This window comes from Larus michahellis, chromosome 1 (genome assembly GCF_964199755.1).
Source record: "Larus michahellis chromosome 1, bLarMic1.1, whole genome shotgun sequence".
In the NCBI taxonomy this organism is placed as follows: Eukaryota; Metazoa; Chordata; class Aves; order Charadriiformes; family Laridae; genus Larus; species Larus michahellis.
This window is the reverse complement of record NC_133896.1, coordinates 218,250,168-218,269,708: the sequence shown is the minus strand read 5'-3', so window position 1 is coordinate 218,269,708 and position 19,541 is coordinate 218,250,168. Positions and strand designations below refer to the sequence as shown.

The 19,541-nt window shown below is 42.0% G+C and overlaps 1 protein-coding gene across 11 annotated transcripts in view; it reads left to right on the top strand.

Annotated features, from left to right (window-relative positions):
* TENM4 (teneurin transmembrane protein 4) overlaps positions 1-19,541 on the top strand; it is a 530,696-nt gene that overhangs the window by 12,411 nt on the left and 498,744 nt on the right. The window lies entirely within an intron of this gene.

Here is a 19,541-nt window from a genome sequence, read left to right as displayed (position 1 = left end):
GTAAGCTATTATAGGCAGAGATGATGGTTTTGCCTTCTGTGCAATATGGCAAAATAAGAGAAAGTAATAAAAGATATTAATATTTAAATAGTTAATTATACATTATTAATAGCATTATAAGTGGCATTAATTAAGATCCTTACATACCTTTTCCCATCCGCTCTCTATGTTGCCGTCCAGACTAATCATGTAACCTTATTACACCATTGACCTTTGACCAGATGCATAATTATTATTAATTATTATTCTTACTGCTGGCACCGGGACGACTAAACTTTCCCCTTCAGTGCTGCTTTCAGAGTTGCAAAATTTTGAGCTATTGCGGATCAACCTATGGACCTTCGTAGGTCTTTTCTTTTATTCCCCTTTTTCTCACTTGGGTATTAAATTCTCTCCCCCCCCCCCCGCTTCCCCCCATACATTTTCCTGCTGTTGCTCTTCCCTGTTTCTTGTCTTACAACAGCAAAGGTGGATTTATAATGCTGGGAAGGAAAGATTTCTAGCGATGAGGACACTAAAGACCAGGCACAGGTTATCTGCAGTGGTTGTGGAGTTTCCATCATTATGAGGGCAAGTTAAACAAACATCTGTCAGGCATGACCTCCCTGTAGTTAAGCCTGCCTCGGGGCAAGGGGATGGGCTGGATGACCTCTGAGTTCTTTCATGGCCCTAAGTTTCTACGAGGGGAGTAAAGCAGGCTGGGTGCACCCCCATGCATGGTTATGACCTGGTCTGTCCTGTGCACATTCTCACGTGCCTTGCACTGTTGTAGAAGCCCAGGGAGCATCCTGATCCTGCCTAAAGTACAGCACACGTCTGACTAGGTCGTGGAGGTATATTTGTCTTGACAAAAAGAGGACCAAACAATGATTTTAAGTGATCTTCTGAGACATTTTGACAGGTTTATTTTTCCTCTTGGTCATCTGCAGTAGAATTTATAAAGAGAAATGGTTTGCTGGCATTCAGACTGGTGGACTACAAATAGAAACACACCAGTCTCCTCAGAGTGTTGTAAGTACTCTAAAAGACGTGTTCCTTTTCACGGTGAAAGATGTGCATAATCCTATGCACAGAAGAAGATGCTATAACAAGGCCGATTTGTTAGTGCTTTGGGGCTAGCAAATATTTTGCGTATTTAAACCATTCCCCTTCCTGTCTCCAGCAGCAACACCTGATCCTGTTACATGACATGAGAATTTGTGTGTTCCTCATCTTTACACATTCTGCGAGAAGTCATAGCCCTGATAAGCAATGAAAATAAAATCACTCCAAGTTCTCTATTAAAAGGTGACTTTTCCCTTATTCTCCCCTTTTGCTGCTTCCATCCTCTGCCCTACAAGAAAATCTAATGAAGAGACTGAAGAAGAGGCCAAGTTAAGCTCCCCATCCCTGGGCTCTCAGGACAGAAGCAGGTGTTGCATTATGCAAGGAGAGTGTGTTCCTCAGTAATATTATCCTGGGAATTATCTTAGAGAGATTGACCTGTGATAATAGCCAAGCCTCAGGGTTAGCCTAGCAGTAATTACCTGCTAGACATTTTCACTAGCCGTATCCTTTCAGGTCAAGAGGCAAACATGAGGACTCACATCCATGCTTCATGGCAAATTATCATTCAATTACAGTGATTTTTGAACCCTACCAAATGTAAATTGAATTGTCCTTTCTTTATGATATTTATTTATGAAAAAATTCCAGGGAATTTAAAATGCAAGATGCGTAAGCAGTCTAGTGGGAAATGTATACAGAGTCTGGGACTGTAATAATATACTTTAGAAGTTTTCCATCCAAGCAGTTTTGGAGGGATCTGTGATTCACAGATATAGGCTGTGTCTTCATGGCAACTTGAGTTGTTCAGAGTTAGCAGTTTTTCAGCAAGCCAATTAATGAGAAAGGAGTCACCTCAATACAAGCATCTTCTTGCAGAGAGAGGATATATTAAGAGCACAAGACAGTCATATTGCAGCAACTCATGAGCTGTATTAGCTTGGCTCTATCCTAAGATGCAGTCCTAGGCAGGGGTTCATCCCCGCTGGAGAGAGCCAATAGAAGAAGTTTATTTCCATCAACAATAAAAGGACTTGAGGGTGGCTAGCTCACGTGAAGGTGTCGTCAACAGCCAAAGTTTAATGAGGGATGAATCTTACCCTATGCATGGAGTAGTTCATAGTGCCTCCTTGTCTACCCTGACATGCCCACAGTTTTTGCCAAAACTTGCTAATTGTGAATCAAATCTTGGAGTCAGAGCCCTGGTGTGGTGGGGTACCAAAGCTCAGTAAGCTGGAAATGTGTATACAAAGCTCAGGGAAAAGGTGTTAGGTGTTGGAGTGAGAATAAGAGCCTCAGGGTAGTTCTTTTTCCATGACAGAAAACATTTTACCATTACAATACACAGACAATAGAGAACTGTACCCAATTAACGGCTTTCGAGTAATATAACTTCCTTTATTCTATTGATGTCATCAGCATGAAAACATATTGAAATGAATCCTTAAATGGACATAATCCACTTCAAATCATAACTTGCAGGTATCTTTCTTAATCTGACTTATTGCAGGAATGCCTTAGACCATGGAGAGGGAATTCATTTGAAAATGCACTTGACTTGTTGTTAGTTATTGATATTCTGTGTTTGATTTTGATTTTGCATGCAGCTTAGCCTGCATGGGGAAAAATCAATAAAATCTGTTTCAGTTTTGTTTATAGTCTGTTTCTCCCTCTGGCTGCCCAAATAGCGGTGGGTAGATTTCAGGGTCTATTCTGGGACATGAATGTCTAAAACCAGGAGGTTTTAATTTGATTTTTTTTTTTTTAATCCTGGATTTTATAGAAGTTTTGCTTTCAGATAGTATGAAAGAGGTTTCTTAATGAAATGTAAGTTTTGTTTGGAAAAGAAGATGACAAAGTATACAGAAAAACAGCCTGGATTAGGTGCATCTGATCAAATGTAAATATTCACAGCTGAGACAGTCACCACAGACTGTTTTTTTAGTCAGTGGAGAGAAATAAGCACATGCAGGGTGCAATCTTTTCATTTTAAAAGACACAGCTAAAGTAAAAACACATAATATAGGCCCTAAAATCATCTGCTATGTTCTGGGGATTAAAAAAGGAGCCCAGGGTGACACGTTTGGATGGACCATGGAGATGACTAAAATTATATGAGTTTCCTTCCTATCTGCATGGGCTCTCTCGCTATCACTTATGCTGGCATTGCTCCGCTCTGCAGGAAAAAACACCATTCCTTGTGTGAGAAATCATGTCTGTAGATCAGTCTTCTAACTACTAGGCTACAAAGCGATGGTCCCATTCTTCCAGGTAGCTTGGCAGTCTGGCATTCTTGCCTGCAAAGGTGAAAAACTTCAAGAAGAAGGAAAAAGAGCATCCCCTTCTACACAGCCTTTAAACTGGTCCTGAAATCTCTCAATAAACAGCTCCTATGTTAGCTGAAACCCTTCCTCACCCCTGCTTGCAGAAGCAAGTTTTGAACCTAGATCTTCTATTTCTTTGTGAAAGTCCAGGTCAATATGTTACTGCATGAAAGAGTAGGGAAGAGGACGATGCACCATTGTCCACGTCTTGGAAGAACAGAGAGTTACTGAAAGGTTATAGGTACTCAGGTTGAGGAGGGCTGGCCAACCTATGAACCTCAAGTTGAGATGAACCAAATCATTTCAGTTCTTAAGCCACAAATGTGGGCAGAGCCTGTGACATACTCTCTTCAGTGACATCCTCCGCTCTCTTTCTGGAGACAACTGTGACTCTGTACATTCTGTGCATGAACTCAAAAGGTAACAAAGAAAAAATATAAATACATTTTTAGTGGACTTTTAGACATGACACAGAGGTCCTTGCTGCAGTGGAAAATCCATGGGAGGTCGCAGAAGAGTAAAGGTTGAAAATGAGTGTTGCAGAGGAAGCGTAAGGAGATGACGCTCTTACTGTAAGTTCATCCTCTCTCTGCCAAAAGATAGACAGGATGAATTTGTACTGAGACTGTGTGAGTCTTAATTCCTTGCTGCTGATGATGGTATGTCCTGATCTTATGGTTAAATGGCCATATAAATAGAATTGGGGGTATTTGGGAGTAGTTTGTTTGCTGTATAGTGTGGTGTGACATCCACATATTTTAGCATCTGTGTCTCCCAGAGAAGAAAAAAATGAAAATTAGAAAAAAATTGACAGAACAGATTTCAGTGGCTTAGTAGAAACTGTTGGTTCCGGCCTGTTGGCCTAAAGAAATAAAACTGTAAAAGAAAGAAGGAAAACTCCAACCTTCACAAAGGAAAACATGATATTTCAGCCCAAGTAAAATGTTTCAGTTGATCCCACTCCTTTTTTTTTTTCCTTTTTCTGTTCAGTTTTGCAGCTGCTTTGTTAGTGAAAATAAAAACAGTAAGAAAGATCATTCAAATCAGTCTAAGATATAGTTGCTCCTTTTTGATTTTTTGGGATTCAGATTGTGAATCAAAAAGGGAAACAAAGCCAGGGTTTTGCAAAACTCCTTTAGTAGCATAAACCAATGGCTGTAACATGCATTGCTGAAGTAAGATCAAACACCAATGACAGTGATTGGTATTTGTTTTAATTTTGCAGCAAAATACATTCCTACTTTATTTTAAACTACAGCCAAAGTCTGTCCTCATGCACAAACTTACGCCGGTTGGAGTGATTGCTTGAATGAGGTTCTCTGTATGGGAATGCTGAAAATATATAGGGAAAACTGGGAAATGAAAAGACAATGAAGACAGCAATAACAAAAAGCCAGTGGAGCAGAAGTCAATAAGGTGTCCACTGTGGAATAAAGTTTGATTCTTAAATTCAACTAAGTGGTGTAAGACTATATCTTATTACACATAGATATTGAGAATGCTTGCTGCAGTAGAGTTGGAGGAGTAATAACAGTAATTCCCATCAGGAATTTTGTATTCTACTATAGCATAAATATTTTCTCCTAACAATAATAATTAAAAATGCAGCCATCAGACACATATACTGGATAGAATTTTGCGAAGTGAGGTGATTTATTCAAATTCCCATTGGAGTGATGTGTAGTGGAGATTTTGAATCAACACTTACCATTATGATTTAAAAGACAATTAAAAAAATGTTTTAGCTTTCAAGGGAAAAGAGAGTAAAACTATTTATAATATTTAGCCTTCAGGTAACTTGATTGTTTCTTTGAGTGTATAAAAAATAAATAAATTCTGAGTATTTCAATGAGGAAAAAAGTAAATGAAAGGTTAAACCTTACAAAGTAGTATGTGAAAGCTAGGAAGAAGACGTGATAGCTCGGAGGTTAAAAAAAGCCTCATTGTAAGCTTCACTGGTTAAAAAAATTGAATTTTTATAATTCTTTGGCTATGTTATCAGACAAGGCTTATAGTAATCTTCCCAGAAGGTAGATGATCTATAGGTATTTAATGTATTCATGAAAGTTGTGCAGGGTATTGGCAGAATTCAGAGCCTGGAGTGGGGAGTTCCCAAATGAGCATTGCTGAGCCAGGGCCCCTGTTGACTTACAAATCCAGTGCGCAGAACTACGTGGAAAGCAGCATCTGTGCTAGGCAACTGCGCTATGTATATCAACACATGTCAAAAACAGGCCTCTCATTAGTTCCCACCTCAGGCTGTGTTGGATACGCATGGAAATGTGTGTTCAAAAGTTGGACATGACTCACAAGGAAACAGGTGAGCAACCCTGACACTATCGCTGCCAAGGCTGGCAGGAACTTTATTCTGCATGACATTTCTTCTGGCTGGACTCAAACTCCTTTTGCCCCCTACAGCAGAGTGAAGGCAGCTCTTCCACCCCGCCATGCCGTTACAGCCAGCCTTGCAGCAACGTTGCCTAAATTTGCCAACTAATGGGATGGCATCTGTTTCTGTTTCTCTGCTCTCAAGCTTTTTGCCTTCCTGCCTTTTCTGGGACTAGGAGGGATGGGATGCTGCATCCAGAGGCCTGGACCCAGGGCTGAGAGTCAAGAGATGGAAGAACTGCTTTTCTTGATTGTAATGCAGGTCTTTCCAATCCCGTGACCTGTTTGACACCCACCAGTCCCTGATTATTCAAAGGCTCTGAGAACTTATATATTTGATCTTTCCCTTATTTCTAAATTGCTATTTAATTGCTTTATTTGTAAGCCAAGAAGCTCAATACCTCTTCCATATTCTCAATGAGTAACTAATTAGAGAAGCTGTGAGGTATTCCAGCCAGAAGTTTATCGAGATAACTATGCTGAGATCCGTAATTGCGATACAAGTAAATGGCCCTTCTTCCATTGATACCAAGAGTGGTGAAGCTGATTCAAACCAGCTGGACCTAGTCTTACAGTTTATTTAACAGTAAATTATCTAAAAATATTGATTTGCACTGTCTGTGCTTCTGCTCTCTGCCTCTGACCCGTGGCCTTCTCTTGTGTAAACACACATTCTTTGGTTGGTGAGAGACATAATGATGGTCTGGTTCCATAAGCTGAAATCAGGTTTGTTTAAAAAGCCTCTCCAAGGACACTTCACCCACTGATGGTCCTTATAAATCTGATGCTAATAACAGCATTGTGACCTGCCCGGCAATGTGGCAGTGCTGACCGAAAAAGCACAGGCTCAAACAACACAAAGATCATTTCAAGACACTAGCGCTTATACACCAAGAGATTTTGAGGTTGAGATTGCAACACAGAACCTCTTCCATGCCGCAGACCCGCAGTGGAAGGGGGTGGCTCAGTGTGGGGCACCAACACTTACCTTGGCCATGTTGTGTCTCCTGTGGTGGCATTGACGTGCCAAAGGTGTTGACTGAATTTTGAGAGGCCTGTTCCTCTTCATCTAAAAAAAGTCAAGACTGGAGTGACTGGCCCTTTGGTGCCTCGGATCCAGGATGTCAGTACTGCCAAGAGGCACAGACCAGGACAGAATAAATGAGTGCCATATGGGCAGAAGCACTAATGTATGTCCTGGGGTGAAGATACGTAGGAATATTTAGGATTTATTTATATATTTGCTGCAAAGGTTAATCTAGGTCTTGGTGAGAGAGCGTGCAATGGACTGAGTTTGGTGTTGGGGATACACAACACTGCTGTCAGAGGAAGGGAAGGAGGGAGATCCTTCCTCACAGAGGGTGATTTCTGTGCTCAGATGAGCCCTTCCCAGCTAGCTCCCTCAAAATCTCCAGTTTCCCTTTCCTTCTACAAAGAAGTGGCACTTGCTTTTGTTGGACAAAGCCAGAAGGACATTACAGGATGGGTGAGGACTAGACATTGGTCTGATTCTGTCTCGCCCTTCAGCCTGGTACCTCTGTAGAAGGGATGTAAATCATTTCAGTCCACCTTGTTTGCATTTCAGCCCAGGCTGTTCACACCTTTCAATGCTTACAGAAATAACCGGTCCATCCAGATTTTATTAACGAAGGACTGTATATCAACCTCTTGCTGGAGCTGGTTAATATAGGCTGCATGTCCTTTTCTACCCATGAGCCTGTATCTGCAGTGAGTTGTCAGAGTCACTCCACAGCTTCTTGGTCAAAGGCACCATGTGATTCGTTTGGGCACGTGGAGCCTGACACGTTGGGTAGGAGTCACTGCACAAACCCAGGCACTTAAAAGAGATGCATCTTGGGACAGATCTGAACAATTGACTTCTGGAGGTGCCTATTTCCACTGGTTACAAAGAAAAGCCAAGGAAGACTAGCTTATACTCAGATATCTAATGTGGGGTGATCATCAGCCTACCAAAAAAACACAACATGAATATATGTTGCAATCATACCTTTTTTTCAAGACATGTATTCAGGGTTTAATGCCTGAAACCGTTGCACCTTTCTAAAAAGATCAGCTGGATTAAAAGATAAGTGAAAGTAATACCTAAAATTCCTGGAAGCGAAGCAAATTTAAGGGAAATGGCCAAATTCTTGGGTTTAAGTCTTTTATTAGAAAAGCAGCGAAACTCTGCAACACTAGATGGAAATACAGGTGGTTTCATATGTGAATTTTAAGCCAACCAGTTAAAAGCAGAGCTAACATCCTTGTAGCTTGCTACAGAGACACTAAGATCCTTGTCACTTATTAAAGTTTTATTTTGTTCCCCCACGAACAAGGCAATTAATTATTTAGAATACCAATCAATCAGGGGTTAGATGTACTAATCAAACACATTCCAGCTGCTAAGTATTGCTCGCTTAAGACATTGATCAGCTGTAGGATGCTCTGTAGACCATTTAGATGAGTATTTTCTGACAATGTGCTTTAAAACCCCTTGAGGTCAAATCTTTGACACCGTCTGCTGGACCATGTGGAAGGTTGAATGCCAGACTGTCTGACAGACTGTAATTATTTTCTGTCCTGATGCCCTTTCTGTAGTCATTAGGGGATCAAATTTCTGAGAAAGCCAGAAAAGTTCCTTGTACTGCAAGCAGCTAATGGCCTGAAAATGAGTCTCTTTTGTTATGTTGATGATTTGCCACTGGATGTTGTTTGAAGCCCAGGATCGATTATTTAGGGCTAGTTCCACTGGTATCATCTATTCGTGGTCTCGTGCAGCTCTATGCTTTCTTGCCATTTCCCCCGTGCTGAAAGATGTATGGCCGGTATTGAAACGCCTTTGGTCTGCTGGTGGTACCTTCAGTTGCTCTGGTAAGGATAGATGTCAAGGGGGAACCCAATGCTAGTGCTGATCCAGGACTATCCAGCTAGATGCTGACTGAGCATGAGGAAGTCTAGATTTTCTGCCTTTCAGGACAATGCCCTGACTGTTCACAGAAATGTCTAAGAGAAATTAAGATGGCATTTCCCAATAAATAATTGAAGAATGAGACACATTGTTTGCAGTCCTAACATGACTGCAAATTTAGGCTATTGCCTAGCAAGTTACTATATGAATTCCCCTTACGTTGACCCCTGTGGTAATTGGAATTTCAATTATTCATTTTCAATTACAAGCATGGCATGATGATCACAAATGTCATTAAGTATTAAATTACATCTAATGATAGATGGATGGAGGGATAGATAGATGCCTCTCCAGATCTTTTCTTTATTTAATGCCAGTAAATCAAGCCCCATGTTTTTCATGGAAGAACTTTTTAAAATACTAGAAAGATGGTAAAATGCCATTTATTTGCGGCAGATAAAACCCCTTTAATGCACATTACCTGAGTGCCGCGTAAGTTTTCATTGTCTGTGTCATTAAGAGGAGTGGTGCCCGGTGTGTGTGTACACAGAGGCGGGTACTTCGCCCTGCAGTGAGTGGCAAGGCAAAGGGAGCCCATTTGCTTCCTGCCTTATTAGAGATGATATCCTGGTGCTCATAATTGGGATCTTTGTTTAACAGCCTGCTCAGTGTCTTTCTACCGTGCATTTGCATGTGGAGTGAGCTCAATCACACACTGTATTTTAGCAACCTGGAAATCTGGGTGGGGAAATTACCAGCGAGAGGTGATGCCATAAATACACTTGACCCGTGTTAGGTGACCTGCATTCACCTGTGCTAATCCTCGTGGGCAATTTTTACGTACATGAGCAAAAAAGAGGTTGAGGACAGGGTTTTTAGGCCAGGTTTGACCCTGAACCAGCTCTAGAGTTGCGGGGAGTAGTGGGAGGTGGAGAACCACAGGGGTGCTCTTGCTTTGAAGCACATGCAAAGGGGCACTTACCTCCTGCCTTAGGTACGTTTTGCTATTCTGCTTGTGATATTCAGTCCACCCCAGCAGGAAAAATCTATGAAAAGACTCCAGGCAGATGAGAGAGCCCAGAACTGCTCACAGGAGGGTCAGGATGCTGGTCGCAGCAAGGTTGAGTTCGTGCTGGCTTGGCTGGGAAACGCGGACATGAAGTGCTGGCTTTTGGGGTCACTGCAGCCAGGGAGATTTGGGAGTGCTGGAGAGAGTCTTGCAGCTGCAATCCAACCTGGTTTAGCTTCTGCCGGAGGTGATGGGTATCGATGGCGCTAATAACGATGTAGTGTCAGACTACAATCACTTGCATTAGAACTACTATTTGACATTCTCTGCATTTTTTAAAGTACGGCAGGAATCCCACTTTAGGGAAATCCTGTTTCCATACTATTGCAATGAACTGCTAAACAATCAGGTACTCAGTCTAAATTAAGCCTTAAACTATTGATTTTAACATGTGCACGTGTGCCAAATTTCTGATCTTACATTCCTTGTGCCTTACTTTCCCTGTTTCTAAAAACAATGATACAGTTTATTCCCAGTGCTGTTGGGATGCCTAGTTATCCCATAACTGTAAGGTACTTTCACAATGATACTGTGTGGACATAAGTAATCTCTATGAACTGCTTGGTGTGCCTGACACTGTAATCTTTTATGCAAAACAGAAATGAGACTCACAGTATTAAAATAGCTTGCCCACGGCTGCATATTGGCAGAGGCATCGCCAGAGTAAAGACAGAACCTTGATTTTTTTCTGAAGTATCCCTTTTCCACCAGCCTTTAATTTCTTATTTGTCCAATGGGAATGAGACTATTCCTACCAAATTTAGATATTCAGATTTTGCATTTATGACTTTTACTGTTTACCCATCACCTTTCTGCAGTGGTCTCCTTTTTTCATAAACACCACTCTTTCTGCTGTCCTGGTATTTATTTCTGATTTTTTTTTTTTTCATTTCCACTGCCATCTTAGTCTTTTCGCTCTTTCCTTTTACAAAGAGGGGTAATTTTGTACACAGATGTCTATTCATGTCATGACTTGGAAGCATTCTTTTGCCAGTTACAACCTGTAGCCCCACTTGGTTCTCAGTCCCTCAGCCTGGCTTCCTCGGGTTTTATTTATCTATTTATCCACTGTCTTCTTTTTCATCCCTCCCCTCCCCAGAATCTCTTTCCTGCCTTTCCAAAGCCCCTCTTCCAGTGCCTGTAGCAGCAGTTGGGGAGTCATCCATCACTGCAATCGCGGCGTTGCTCCTGCCAGGCACGGCTTTCGCCGCGCTGCCCACGGCATCGGGAAGTTGATTAGAGCTGCAGGCCCCCAGTCAGGTTTGTCTTGCTGCCAGCGCTTCCCGGGAATTGCTACTGTGCAGATTTTGCAGATGCAATCTCGCCTGACCCGATGAATAATTCTTCAGGAATTTCATTTTTCTTTTCCTTTTTTCCTCCCAACCTTGCTCAGGTGAGTGGCAAAAATATTGTGATGGGCACACCCTTCTTATGCAAAAACCTGCCTTCTTATCGAAAAACATTATAGAATCATAGAATGGTTTGGGTTGGAAGGGACTTTTAAATGTCATCTAGTCCGACCCTCCTGCCATAAGCAGGGACATCTTCAACTAGATCAGGTTGCTCAGAGCCCCTTCCAACCTGGCCTGGGATGTCTCCAGGGATGTGGCATCGACCACCTCTCTGGGCAACCTGGGCTAGTGTCTCACCACCCTCAGCATAAAAAATTTCTTCCTTCTATCTAGTCTCCCCTCTTTTAGTTTAAAGCCATTACCCTTTGTCCTATAGCAACAGGCCCTGCTAAAAAGTTTGTCCCCATCTTTCCTGTAGGCCCCTTTAGGTACTGAAAGGCCTCAATAAGGTCTCCCCGGAGCCTTCTCTTCTCCAGGCTGAACCCCCCCAGCTCTCTCAGCCCGTCCTCCCAGCAGAGGGGCTCCAGCCCTCCCAGCATCTCCGTGGCTTCCTCTGGACCCGCTCCAACAGCTCCATGTCCTTCTTATGTTTGGGGCTCCAGAGCTGGACGCAGTGCTCCAGGTTGGGTCTCACCAGAGTGGAGCAGAGGGGCAGCACATATCAATATTCATAGTGGGATGCATCATTTCTACAGCCCTGCTGCCACCAGATTTCATAATTTTAGTTGCAACCAAGGCTAAACTTCAAAGCTCTTAAACAACTTGAATCTGAGAAAGCTGATTGCAGGGTTTTTTTCTGAGTTTTCCTGATATGTCACCTGATTGCTGAGTGCCCACAAACCTGCACCCCCAGTAAAAAAAAGTTGATTCCAGTTGCACAGAGTGAAAACTTTTATACATAATAGATCAATAGCACTCAAAAGGCAGGCAAAATATTACACTGTATGTTCGCCAGCTATAAAAATAATATTTAAAATATTGGTCTAATTTTGCATGTGTTCCGTATTAACTTCAGACAGATGGAACAGAAGTAGCAAAATAATGATGAAATTGGCTGTACTTGAGGAGAGACTTTCTACATAAGAGGAAGAAGATTGAAACAATAATTCAGAGAGAAAAGGCGTATGATTAGTTAAACTTCTGTAGAAAAAGTTTTGTACTGACGAAATGAATTAGGTTTTTCCATTTAATCTGTCAGGAACCATATTAACAAAACAAAACAAATAAGTTATCCAGTGAAAGTGCATGGCAGTAAATTTAAGCCTGAAAAAGAGATATTTTTTTTTTAAACCGTACAATATAACAATTAACCTCTGGATCTCAGGAGGGGAGAAATAAGTAAATGCAGTTAAAATCTGAGAAAGAGGCAGTGAAAAAACAGAGATTTATATGGAGAGCATATAATCTACCCTAAAATAGACAGAAATGAGTGATTCAACTAGAGAAAGGCAGGCCCTGATGAGGCTTGGATGGAGATGGAGGAGAGTTGTTAAGACAGCAAGTGAAACTCAACAACCAAGTTTAATTCCCACTCTGCGTGTTGAGGGTCAAACACTATGAGACCCACATGATCCCCCACCTGCGTCCCAAGCCCAGGGTGCCCTGCAGTCATCCTGTCTTTTCTCTCCTCCACCAAGTTGGAAAGCAATGAAGGAGAGCTTCAGAGAATTGAGAGGAAGCTCAAAAACAAGACCCAGGGAGACAGCCTACGCGATGTGGAGCTTAAGGAGTTCACTATCAAAATGCAGATTGACAGGGACTTGGCTTCAGTATACAGACACCAAAGCCTAGATAAACTTTTAGCCAGGGAGGTCTTTTTGGTCTTGCAAACTAAGGCACAAAAAAGATTCATTGGCTGAAAGACGAAGTTAAACAAATTCAACCTTGAAGGAATGTGCGAGCAGTGGGGGTAATTAAGCATTGCAATGCCTTATCAGGAAAGGTGGCAGACTCATCATCTTTCTGGTTCTTTAAAACAAGATTAGCTATCTTTCAAAATGGCTTAATCCACCTCCTGGGAATAGCTGTTTTGTCTGTGTGTTGAGAAGGTTGGTGAGAGATCCCTCTGGCCTTAGAGCTTGTGCATCTCTGAATTATTTTGCAGATGATGAGCTGAGGCACCGAGGCTGAAATCCACCCTGCTGGAGAGTGATACAGCTACATTCGTATACTGCTTAAATCCCTTTCTGTCCTCAAACTAGAAGTGATGTTGCACTCATGGAATGTAGATGTCCTGTTTGGTACTTATCCCAGGAGAAGTTGTTCAAATCCCAAGTGTCTGCCCTGTCCCTGGAGACTGCTTGAAAGGCAGGTTCCAAATGGCTATAGGTTACACCTTGGTATGCAAAACTGGTAGCAGGTTGGTTTAATAAGCTGAGCAATAAGAAGCAATTCAAACAGTGCTTTACGTGGTTTTGGTTATCCCTGCTCATGAAGCTGCGACCACTGGGGGAGAAGTCATAGTCTGGGACAGTTTGGCTATCAAACTGACCCAACTGGTGCATATGTAGTGCATCCTTCCACCCACCTTCCTGGGTGGGCCACATCTTATGTGGCCTTCATTCTCAAAGGCTGGGATTCATCTTGCTTAAACTTAGATGTCTTCATCTAAACTGGGCACCTCGGGCTCTATTTATGTTTGGTGCTAAGGAAGTGGCACTATTAAAGGAGTGATTGGTCACAGCTATTGCAGATGTCGCCTTTAAGATGTGATGAATCTTGCCCTAGCAGTGCCTCTGTTTCTCCAAAGGTTAAAGAGTGAATCTAAGGTAGAAGCTTGGTGGTCTTCATTTGGTCATATGAACCTATCGATAATATCTCAACACCTCTGGAAATTTAACCTTTATTTCATGTTTGGTTAGCTCGTTGTTATAGATTAATGATAATAATCAACTGTGACCCACGTTATTTATTCATTTTCCTGCTACGCTGCCTGCAACTAATTCCTGCCTGGAAAATGAAGCATTTAGATGCTTAAGATTCTCTGCAAATACTTTGGTTTGGCTTTTGGGAAGGGTCCTAGTGAAGTACAGCTGTGCCAGAACCAGGTCTTCATCTTGGCTGTCTCTATGTTTTGCATCATTGTGTGGCACAACCAGTTATTTCCTGGACTTTAAAGGGAATCTGTCATTCATTGTTACCAATTAGATGCCTTTACAATATGACCTGGAAACTGTTTTCCCGACAACTTGGTGTTATTAATAACATGCACTACAGCTGGGGCGTGCCAGTAGTTCAGGAGTCACAGAGCAGCATGACAGTTTAATTTGGTACCTTGATGAGATTTCTGCTTGCAAAGTTGCACAGAATATAAAAGACTCTGCCAGCACGACATTGGTGGGAGCACTTTAAGGGATTTCCAGACTGTTTTTACTTATCTGAAAGCTTTCACACTCAGTGATTTAGAAAAGCATGCATTGTAGATTAGAAAACTGGAAGGGACAATTTTGATCACCCTAATAATTAATAATATGATTTAAGTTTTTTGATTACTAAACAGACATTGGATGGCTAGTCAAAACACTTCCATCAAGGCAAGTAGGAACCATTATTTCATGTGGTGAAATGTCACGCATCCCAGCACTGATGGAGTTCTCTTCATGAAGCTGTAGACTTACAGGCATGTCTTCAGCTTATCAAGTCTAGTAGGACTTATCAAGTCTATGTAGACTGAAGTCTATGTAGGGCTGAAGAGCCATAGGTATACCAAAGCACTGGCTAAAGTGCATCACTGGAGAAAAACATGTTTCAAATACTACTATAAGTCACTGTATAAAACACATCCCAAATTCGGCAGACAAATCACAGGTTTGCTCTTGCCACGCCAGGCTGCCTGTTGCTCTGGTGCCAAACCACGTTAATCTCACAGTGAGCAGTGGCTTTGCTGTGGGGAGCCCCGTGGCTGGGATCTTTACCGTGGCTGTGCGCTGGGACTGCAGACCCGCTGTGAGGAGCAGTGAGCAAAGCAGAAAGCAAATCTCCGCTTCATCTAAGTCATTTGGCAACTTTGTAAAAGCTGCACCAAAAAAAAAACCAAAACAAACCCTTATACAAAACTCCCAACACTGCTGTTTGGGTAATGAAATATATTTTCAATTCAGTTAACAACAAAATGAAAGTCTGTCTGGCCTGAACCATTTATGAGGAAACTGGGAAAAGCTGGACTGTTGCCAGATTTTTGTTTAACTGTTCACTACAGAATATGTTTTAAGCTCAAGTCTGCAAGAAACTCTGAAAGACTGTGAGTTGCTCTCACTTCATTGCAATGTATGCAAAATCTGAAAACTAATTCAGCGTGGGACTTCTTCAAAAGCTTGAGGAGACACAAGCGCCCAACTCCGTACATCGATGTTATTAACTGTATCACTACTAGGCAGAGTAGCAGAAACACAGTCGTGCAATGCCTATTATCTCTGGATATTATCTAGACATTTCCTACAGCATTACAAGATAACCGAGCACCCTAAGAGCTTACAAAGTGTCAAGGAAAGTACTGACGGTAGAGGAAAGTGTCATCGTGTATCGGATTAGAAAGTTTTCTGAAAGTTTGCAGCTTGCAGTACGTCAAGGTAAACACAGGAAACCAGTGAACAAATGAATCAATGGGCAGATGAGTTCTCCTTTTTCCTCTCTTTTCTGAATGAAAGCAAGTACTGTACTTATTTTCCAGCTGAGAAGTGAAATTAAATTGTCTGGGTACTTGATGGCCCACTGTTTTTAGAAAGCTATTAAGATGCTGCTATCAAGTAGAGGACAGCCTTCTTGACCCTCTTTAGCTGGCTTATCTAGTGGCCCCCTGACGACTTCATCACTGTGCAGAAGGCGGATCACCAGAGGTGACCATGTTTAACAGTGTCTTCCTCTAAGTGGCAATTTAGTGAGCGGGGCAACACACCGGAATGGCTCCTCGATCCAGTGGGGGGGACCTGAGGGAGGAAGGGAACATTTTGTGCCGATTATCTTGTCTCTAAGGAGCACAGCGATACAACAGCTTTTCAGTTACTCCAGCTCGTACTTTGAGACTCTGAATTAGAAAAGCTAATGCTAAGAAGTCTATCTGTGATCAGAATATCAAGTAGAAAGGTCCAACTCTTTGTTATAGGGGTTCTGTAGTGAACATATGATTTTACATAATACTGGCTCTTTATGAAACATATAGCTCCTAGATCACCATTCTTAGCTGATCCCTGCAATGCTGATAGTGGACAAAACTTGATGTTGATAGTGAGGTCAGCCAACTGGACCCATTAGGCCAAGTCCTCATTACTTTGCTTGTCTCTCTATTAGCCTTCAGTCAAGGGAAACCTCATTGATTTTTTTTTTTCTTTGACTGAGAAAGGACCTTAGGTATGAAAAACAAACCAGATTTAATGCTCAAAGCTTTTTTTCTTTCAATCACATCTTTGACAACAACATTTTGACCTGGCCTCACTGTGGTCTGAGCCCTCTCACATCCACGCTACCCTTCTGCCAGGGGCAGCATTTCCCATCAAGGTGTTGGAGCAAGGGAGAGAAGCCAAGTGGGCACAGGGTCACAGACAGCATCTTACGTTTTGGGTCAGCAACCAGGATGCTCAGATGTGGTGTGAGGTCTCTGCTCACACAAAGACTTGGTATCTGGAGATAGCTGCTTCTTGGTTCCCAAATGCATCCCTGCAAGGCAGCAACTACTCTGGCACCTGCCTCCATGTGTAAGTTAGGCAGAGATTAAATGTGATGCTTCAGGGATGTTTAAGGGCATGGTCCTGTGTTTTCAGTAACTGATCAATGAATGAGACCCAGGTTTGTTCTCCTGGACATCCAACACTTCCTGCCAGAGATGTTTTCCATCTTCTTACTTTTATTTTACTTTCTGGTCTTTAGTCAATGCTGTTGAAAGGGCATAAATGTTCCTCTTAAGGGGAACAGTGGCAGATAGCGATCATTCATCAAAAAGAATCCCTTTGAGAGACAGAGGGAAGTAGAAAAGACAAATGGCAACAAGACCCTCCAGGCAAATTTCTGGTTAAATAATTCTGGGGGCCCAAGTTCAGACACTTGTTCTAGGACCAAGCAGCCCGTCTCACACCCCGGCTTTCAGCGTAGCTGTTTGCTCACAAGCCACACAGGAGCCCAAATTTTGTGATCGTGGAACGGATGAATGATCATCTTCTCCGTCCAGAGCTGAACCTTTCACTCAGGATTTCTGAACCGTTATTTGCAAAGAGCAAAGCTGCCCACCGGACAATGTCAGCAAATGAACCAAAAGGAGAACTGGTTTCACTCTGAAGTGAACCCATTGTGTGGGCACTGTAGAGCGCGGTGACAGCGGCTTAAGATGCTCCTTTATTTTTCCTTCTGTAGATTGTTCGTTTTAGAAAGCTAACCCTGCATCCGATTATTTTTTATGATCTGAGAAAAGGCTATGGGAACTGTTTATCTTTTTGTGTTTATATAAGTTCTCTAATCTAAATCTAACCACTCACCCATTCAAAAGCAAAAGAGACTTTTATGGTACTCTGAGAAAGATCCTCCACTTGTATATCAGCATATTGCCATTGAATTTCAATTAATTTCACCCTTGGCTAAGTAGACTGCAAGAGATCTAGGTATCTGAGTGATCTGGCCTTTTGGTTTAGTGGATTGTAATATACAAACTTGTAGGAAATAAAGGAATGGATATAATTATAGGGCATTACTCTGAGATAACATAGCTGTATATTTTATTTGAGCTCTCCAAGTATATTGCTCTACAGTACAAATTCTTCTTTCTTCCTCTCTCTTTTTTTTTGGTAAAAGTCATTACAGATCCAATTTAAGGAAGGTAATAAAAATGAAGAAGAAGAAAATTCTTTCCCTATAATTTTATAGGAATGCAGCCTTTGGAGCAGCAGTACTCTTCAAACTCAGATGACTAGCTTGCATTGACACGAGTTGCTTTCACAGAGGAAATATTCTTCAAATGCTTGGCTGCAAAAGAAAATAACCATCAACTTGTTGAAACCATGCCTCTGTTGCTGCACAAAATCTAACCACGAGGAGCTTTAATTACCCAGAAGTAAAGGGAGGAAGCTTCTTAATCTGGGCACTCAAACATAGTTTCTAGTTCTGCTTGGGTTTCCATTCATGGATCAGTTATAGGATCAGGCTTGAGAATAAGTCTGTGAGCTCTGCAGCTGAGTACCAACAGAAATAATAATAAGAGGAGGAAAAAAGACTAAGGAAGATGATAAAAAAGAGTCTTGGTCCTATTTGGCACTGGCAAATACAGCTCTTACGGGTGTGTGTAAGGGAACAGTGTCTGCAGGATGTACTGACTTTAGATGACTGACATTATATTTGGAGGGATATTCTTGGGGAGGAGGCCAGTCCCCTTTGGTCTCTGTCATGGTCCTTATATCTGCTGCCCTAGTTACCCAATCCAAGCATCTGTGTGAGGGATCATGGTTATACACTGAAATTTCCACTGAAAGGAAAGACCCCCGTGGACTCTCTAGTGTGACGTGGCACTTAACCCTGGCCAAACCCCATCCCAGAATCCTCTCCTGGCTGGAAACAACAACTTTTTTGTCCTTTCCCCTTGGCAGAAATAAACTCGAGGGGAAAAAGGTCACATTATAACTGAAGTCAAGGGGAAAATTGGTCTTTCCATTCTGCATAGCATCCACACATACAGGTGCATTAGTCAGAGTCTACTTATAAAAATTATTAGTATTAATAACAACAACAACAATAATAATGTGCAAGTGGGTTGATCACATTCAGCTGAAAACTGAGTAGTTTCCATGGCAGTTAATGGTGTGTAGTGTGGCTCATCATCCAAACAGACACAAGTTCAACACAGGAAGAGGAAGAAAGAGAAATATAAGGAAGGCTTTAAGACAATGCATACTGAGAGGATCTCAGGAGTGGTCCTTCTGTATCAACCCTGACCACAAAAGAAGTCCAGCTGTAGTTGTCAATACCAGCAGCATTTTCCAATAAATTCACAAATGTGTCAGTAGTTTGAAGTATCTCCCCCACACACGTACCCACCTCACCGGGGACAATTTACAACCCAACATCCCAACCCAACTGAAGTCAAGCAGAGTTTTCTCCATGACTTAAGGGAAAGCAAGATTTTTTCTCTGCTGTTCTGACTCCAGCCCTAGACCTGGCCAGGAGGCTGGGCTCTGCCGGCCACCAACATGCCACATTCAGGACACATCTGCTGAAGTCAGGATGACCATAAGCAGTTCCCAGGTATATTTTCCCCACCCAAATATAATTTTCCAGCAGTTGGGAGTCTCCTGTTACTGTATTAGGGAAGCTCTGTTTTGTGTCTACGTCCACCTTGCTATCTGCTTGAAAAAGAGATAGAGAATGGCAAACCATTTAATCAGCTTTAAAACATTTTTTTAACTCCATGTTCCCTCTCCTTCTCCCAGTAAGTCTCCTAAACTGTTCCTTGCTAACTATTCTCCATTAGTTTATTTACA